Below are 6,688 nucleotides of genomic sequence, written 5' to 3'. Positions count from 1 at the left end.
GAGCCAAGAGCTGATCTGATTTTATCTGATGGAAGATGCTCTCCTGCCTGCTGGTCGGGGTTAGGGGTGATTCTGGGGGGGGGCAGAGAGTGTAGTGCAGTGGGGAAGCTGGGGAAGCCCAGGCTGGAGGGGGTCACCTTGTCCCTGCCCCCTCCACAAGCCTCTCATCAAAAAAACAAGTTAGTTATGTCTCACTGTGCCTTCTTTGTACCATTATTTTGTCTGTGCCTTGGTTTCCCCCACAAGTAAGTGATTTGCCCAGGACAAGGGAAAAGGCAGGTTGTGACTAAAGCCCGTGATGTGGATTTTAGCTCAGTCCTGCTCCAAGTGCACCCCAGTTGTCACCTCCTCTCAGTAGCTTTGATGCCCCTTTAGCATCACCTTGGGCTTTAATGAGAGAACAGGACAAAAACGCAGAGAAAAGGCACCAGGCTGAGGTTAACAGCTCTGCTCCCCCATAGCCCTGCACTGGACATTGGAGAAGCCCCACAGGGCCTGTCCTGAGGTCTTGTTCTGTGATCAATTCAAATTGGCTTCAATATGAGCATGAATCCAAAAGGACCTTCCGCCAGGAGACAGGCTGGGCCAGGGGCCCTCTGTCCTCTGCACACCAGGAGCCTGTTCCCTGCCAGGGACCATGGTGTTTGGGGTGCTGAGATGGGACCTGGTCCCCTCCTTTGGTCCCCAGGACTTGTCATCCCTGTCCCAAGAGCTTGACCCTTCACAAAATAGTCCCATCCCCCCAAAATATGATGAATATTGATATGAAATGATATGAATCCATAAAAGACATCACTCCAAACTCTGCCTCTTGCTCAACATCACGCCTGGGGATGCAGCGGGGCCACCTGGGTCACAGCTGTCCCCTGTGAACAGAGGGGAACACCAACATCACCTCCTCCTATTGAGGTGACCCCGTCCGGGTGTCCCTGTCCCCAGTTTGGGGGAAAAGCCCATCAGTGACAGGGCCCTGGGGCTGTCAACACGCGATGCCTCGGGGGGACGGTCTCTGCCTTCGGAGATGCCGTTCGGAGCCAGCCAGCGCTGGGAGCATCTTGACATGTTTTACTGCTTTCTGGGGCATTTTCACCCTTGTCGGGGAACGGGCACTAGACTAGCTGGTGTTTTAAATTCCAGGTCTTTCCTATTTGCTCCTGCACAGTGATGGCTCACGTGCTTTCTCTGTCACTGAAACAGAAGCAATGCTGGTCTGGTAATGATTCTTCTCAAACTGCATGGAATGATGTAGTTTCCTCATCAGCAGTCAGTACTAATGAACCAACACTGGCCACTTCTCTATGAGTAATAAATGTGATCACGACCAGAAAGTGTAGCTGCATTGAGAATACAGCCAGTTGTCTCCTTAGGTATTACCTCCTCGTACTTTTATCACCGCAGCCAATATGCTCTCCATGACAGCAGCATAAATAGCCACAATCTCTGCCTTCCTCTCTCCAGTGATACCTAGTATTCGCCATTTTACTTGGAGTCCCCCAAAGCCCTGGGACATGCCACAGTGCCTCTTTCCTGGGTGGCTGATGACCCTGGGGGGATATGGAGAGGGTTATTCAACCCCATGCACCCCAGAGATGTGCTGGTTGGAGGCTTTGCAGAGACCCAAACACGAGTGGAGAGTGACACCGCATGGCTGGAGGCAGCAAGGCCCTCGGGACACCACCCCATGTTGTCCTTTCCTCCATCCAGAAGGGCAGGAGGAGCCCCGCTCCTTCCCTGGGTTCCCGGCCCGGGGTGACCCTGTCCCAGGGATGTGCCAGGGTGGGACCCCGCGCTGTGAGTGGCCAGGCCCCCCATGGACACCCCAAAACTCAGCCTCCCCACACCCATGTCACTCGGGCAGATGGAGGGGCATGGCCTGCTGCCCCTGCTCCTGGGGCTCGAGGGGGGACAGGGTCACCGCGGCGTCCGTGACCTCCTCCGCAGGGAGCTGGAGGCGGTCCCCCTACAAAGCCCGTCTCCTCCAGCTCGCTCTGCCCTGACCCCGATGTCTCTGTGTCTGGGGTTTTGATCTGCTTTAGAGCACGAACCCCTGAGGGGAGACACCTCAGCCCTGTAGTTACCTACAAAGCCCTGGACATATGTACCTGCTCCGCACACACAGCCTGAGCCCATGACTAAGCCTAGTTACTTTTAATAAATACTTGGTAACTACAATGAAAGTTTCTTCGGCCAAGCACCTGCTGTTCTGAGCTGTGCCCAGCAGAAACGCCATCAGGAGAAGGGTTTTAATCCAAGCAGGAAGGAGAGGGACCTTTCCCCCCTCCGACTGCCGGGGCTTTGAGTGACAGCAGAGCTTGGCTCCTCACCCATCCTTGCTCCTGGCTGCCTTTAGCAACCCCCAAGTGAGCCCTTTCGCTGTCTGGGTCAAGATGTCCCTTCTAGCAGCAAAGTCAGCCCAAGGTGACAAAGTCCCACAGAAGGAGGATTCCCCCCCCAATCTCGTTTTTAAGGTCCTTGGCTCAGTTTTGCACCAAACACCGGCAACAATTGGCTTCAGCAGGAGCTTTGCACACTCAGCAGCCCTCAAAACCAGCACGCCTGGATGGATAAAGCAAATTATCTCCAGTTCCCCAGCACAGCCTGCGTTTCTCCCCCATCACGATGCTGGTGGTGGGGCTCAGCCCACCCTGGGACCCCTTTGCAATGGGACTTCTGTGGCTGCTCCACACCCTGGTCCCGGCATCTCCCCGTGCTCACAGAGCTGATCGTGTCCAGGTGTGGTGGGAGGTGTCCCTGCCCAGGGCAGGGGGGTTGGAACTTGATGATCTTTAAGGTCCCTTCCAACTCGAAGCATTCTGTGATTCTGAGCCTGAAATTTCCTGCTCCTCACTGCCTTTGGGTTGAGTGGGGATCCCAGCACAAGGCAGTTCCTTGGCTTCCCCACCCCAGGGAGTGGGGGAAGAGCCACCTATGTCCCAAGAGTCCCTGGCCTTCTGTGGGGCTGGGAGCAGCCCTGTCTGGTGGGGATGGTGCAGTGACACTGTGGGGTTGGGGGGGATCCCTGGGGTGGGGAAGCTGCCCATGCAGTGATTTTTCTTCCCATTCCTTATCCTGGTTCATGCTTGACATGTTTTACTGCTTTCTGGGGCATTTTCACACAGACTCAGCAAAATGATTTAAAAAAAAAAAAAAAAAAAAAAAGCGAGAGAGAAATAAAAAAATCACAGCTGCTCTGGCACACTCTCAAAATCTCAAAGAGTTTTTTGGCTGAAACATGCCAAGAGAAAAAAAAAAAAAAATCCAACGATCGGAGGGGTAAACTCCTTTTTGCCCCCATTTTGCCTTCCCATGGTGGAATATGGGAACTTTCCCTGCTGGCCCAGGGGCCAGGGCTCTCCCTGCCTGCCGGGGGGGCCGTGCCAGCCCCCAGTGCCACCGGACGCGCTGGTCCCCTGCCAGGGCAAATGCAGCACTCCAGCACTGCCAGCTCCAGTGACAACTGGAGATTTTTTTCTTCCCCCCTAAGGATGCAGCAGTGGGAGCCATGTGATGACTACAGCCTCTTGGTGGCCGTTAATTTTGACTAATGGAAACCTTGATTAACTCCTAGAAGGAGCCGTCCCGGTGGCTCATGGTCCCCATGGCGGATCCAGCAGGAGCTGGTGTTTGACCCTGAAGAAATGGGGTGGATGGGGAGCTCAATGAGCACCCCTTTGGCTCTGGAGTGATGCTCTAAGGACTCGGGGATGCCAGGGAGCCAGCCCCAACTTGGTGAGGTACCATCCCCAGGGATGGCTGGAGGGTGGCCCAGACACCCCCAGCCCCAAACGCCCCTCCACGAGAGCCAGCCAAACCCCAGGGACTGGGGACAGCAGTGTCACCAACTTGTATCCCTGGGATGGATGCTGCAGGGCTGAGCCTTGCCCTGGGACATGCCACAGTGCCTCTTTCCTGGGTGGCTGATGGCCCTGGGGGGATATGGAGAGGGTTATTCAACCCCACACACCCCAGAGATGTGCTGGTGCGAGGCTTTGCAGAGACCCAAACACGAGTGGAGAGTGACACCGCATGGCTGGAGGCAGCAAGGCCCTGGGGACACCACCCCATGTTGTCCTCTCCTCCATCCAGAAGGACAGGAGGAGCCCCGCTCCTTCCCTGGGTTCCCAGCCAGGGCTGACCCTGTCCCAGGGATGTGCCAGGGTGGGACCCCACGCTGCGAGTGGCCAGGCCCCCCATGGACACCCCAAAACTCAGCCTCCCCGCACCCGTGTCACTCGGGCAGATGGAGAGGCATGGCCTGCTGCCCCTGCTCCTGGGGCTCGAGGGGGGACAGGGTCACCGAGGCGTCCGTGATCTCCTCCACAAGGAGCTGGAGGCGGTTCCCCTACAAAGCCCATCTCCTCCGCCCAGAGTGCAGCAGAGGGGCAGAATCACCTTGCATCAATCTTGTCCCCAGCCAGTCTGGATAGAATTGCACGAGGGGAGCACGTAGCACGGTGGCAATAAACACCCAGAAGTTGTGCCCATCTCCGCTGCGGGATAGTCCTCATCGGGTTCTCACTCAGGGTTGCTGCTGGTGCACAACGTACTCACTGAACCTGGCTGCCAGCAGCGCAGGCAGGAGGGAGGTCACCATCCAGGCTGGGGACCTGAGGGGCTGCTGGGGCCATCATCCAGGAGATGTCCTCCTCAGCCATTTCTGATGGCTGGCTCTCAATTAAGCAGCGTTTCTGATCCACCAGTCACTCCACAAGACGCTGTCCTGGGAGAAAAGCTGCATGCTGGTGTAAATCACTCAGGGACATGTCCCTTTGTACCTTTCCCAGCTTTTCCCCCTATTTGGAAGGAATTAACCCAAAGCACCAAACACACAAAGGGGACCATTTGCACGCCAGCTCGGTGACCTCCTCCCTCCCAGCAAGTGGCTGCCCGGCCTTTCTCCTGCTCTGCTGTGGCAGGTGACAGGGGTGACAATGCGTTTCTCTGGCCCTTTTCTCATCAGATGTGCTCTTTTCAGTCCCTTTCATGGTTGAGGGTCATGCCGCACTGAGATCCCAAGCCCCAGCGATTTTCTCCATCTTCCCTGTCCCCACATGTCCCATGCCCAGAACTTGAACTCAGGGAGGGAAGAACCTCCCCCAGTTCCCATCTTTTACTGCTCTGCGGAGTCCAGCACACAGGGTCTTGCCTTTTCTGGCTGCTTACTTTTTCTCCGCGTCCTCTGTGTGGGATGGGGAGCCGTTATATTGAAAGACAAGACAAATTATGCTGGTATGCAGTGATGGCAGAGCTGATTCATAAGCCAGGTGGGTCTACAAGGTCTAATTTGGGATGGAAGATCGCTGACGAATCCTTTAGTAACCAGGAAGACTCAGGAAACTCTATTTTCCTTGACAAGCACATCATTATCTACCAGCTCAATGCTGTTGCCCAAGCCCTGGGCTTCTGCAGGCCAGTGAGGTGAGGCTGGTGTGGTTTTAAAGAGGGAATGTTTTCATAGCAAATGGCTTAAAATTTGCCAGGAGGATCATTTTGACGCCCACCCCCCCACACATCTACGTGTTGCTTTCCAGGGGCATTGGCCAACACCACTTTGAAGATGGCAGTTTCTCCCCTGGGGAATCCAGCTGTTTCCAGCTGTTGAGAGTCTCTTCTGGCCCATGTATGAAGCTTTGCGGTGCCGGCTGCGTTCCTCCTGCCAGAACAACCCTCATCCCTTCTCCCCGCTGCAGGGAGCAGGGGTGGGTGCTCTGGCTGCCCCAAGGCTTCGGGGCTGAACAGGGCTCTAGGGCTTGGAGCAACTTCTTCAGCTCAACACTAGGGAAACTGGCTTTATTGCCTCCAGGTGTGAGAATCTCAGAGGCTGGAGGAGAAACACTCCCCTTGGGCTGTTGATAACTCAGCACAGGGGTCTGTGCACCCAACCGGGGATGGACACAGGCACAGAGGGGGGGATTTTGGGGACCATCAGTGCTGGAGGTGAGCGCTGGCGCTGCGCCTGGCACCCGGCCAGCCTTATTAGTGTCTCTCTTTTGCAGGCAATAAAACCCACCCACGGCCTCCATGGAAGGAAAAACTGTTTGGAAACAAGATCTCTACCTGGCACACGGATCCGGAGGCATTCGTCACCCCGTGCCACCCTGCCTGAAGGTGTCGTGCCCCACAACACCCAGCTCCCTGTGCCACGGCATTGGCAGGAGAGAGGCAGCAGTGCCCGAGGGACCACAGTTCCACCATGACCGTCGCCACCATCCTGTCCCCCTTCCCTCCCCGTCGTGCCCATGACAGCTCAATGCACCTCCCAGCAATTAATATTCGAGAGGGGGTGAAGATCACTGCATCCTGCCTCGCACAATGAATTATTAATCCAGCATTAGACAGGTTGGACTATTAAATCTTCCCCACCAGCCATCCCTGGCTGTCCCCCAGCATGCAGGGACACTGGGGCTGGGTTGTCCAGGCCCTGCTGGGGGAACTGGCCAGAGACCGAGTGACCTGGGCCAAGCGACATCCAGTCTGTCTGGAGATGGCATCCCTTCCCCTGACTGAGACGCAGAGAATCCAAGGTTGCTCTTGTCCCTCACCCTGTGCCAGTCTTCTCCACTCTCCCCAAGGGTAAATCCTGGACCAAACCATAGGATCCCTAAGGATCCCTCATTGCCCTCTACAACTCCCTGAGAGCAGGTTGTAGAGAGGTGTGTGTTGGCTTCTTCTCCCAAGGCAATACCGA

The sequence above is a fragment of the Calidris pugnax genome, unplaced genomic scaffold, assembly GCF_001431845.1.
Source record: "Calidris pugnax isolate Ruff unplaced genomic scaffold, ASM143184v1 scaffold255, whole genome shotgun sequence".
Classification (NCBI taxonomy): Eukaryota; Metazoa; Chordata; class Aves; order Charadriiformes; family Scolopacidae; genus Calidris; species Calidris pugnax.
The sequence above is the reverse complement of the archived record's forward strand: the minus strand, read 5'-3'. Positions refer to the sequence as shown.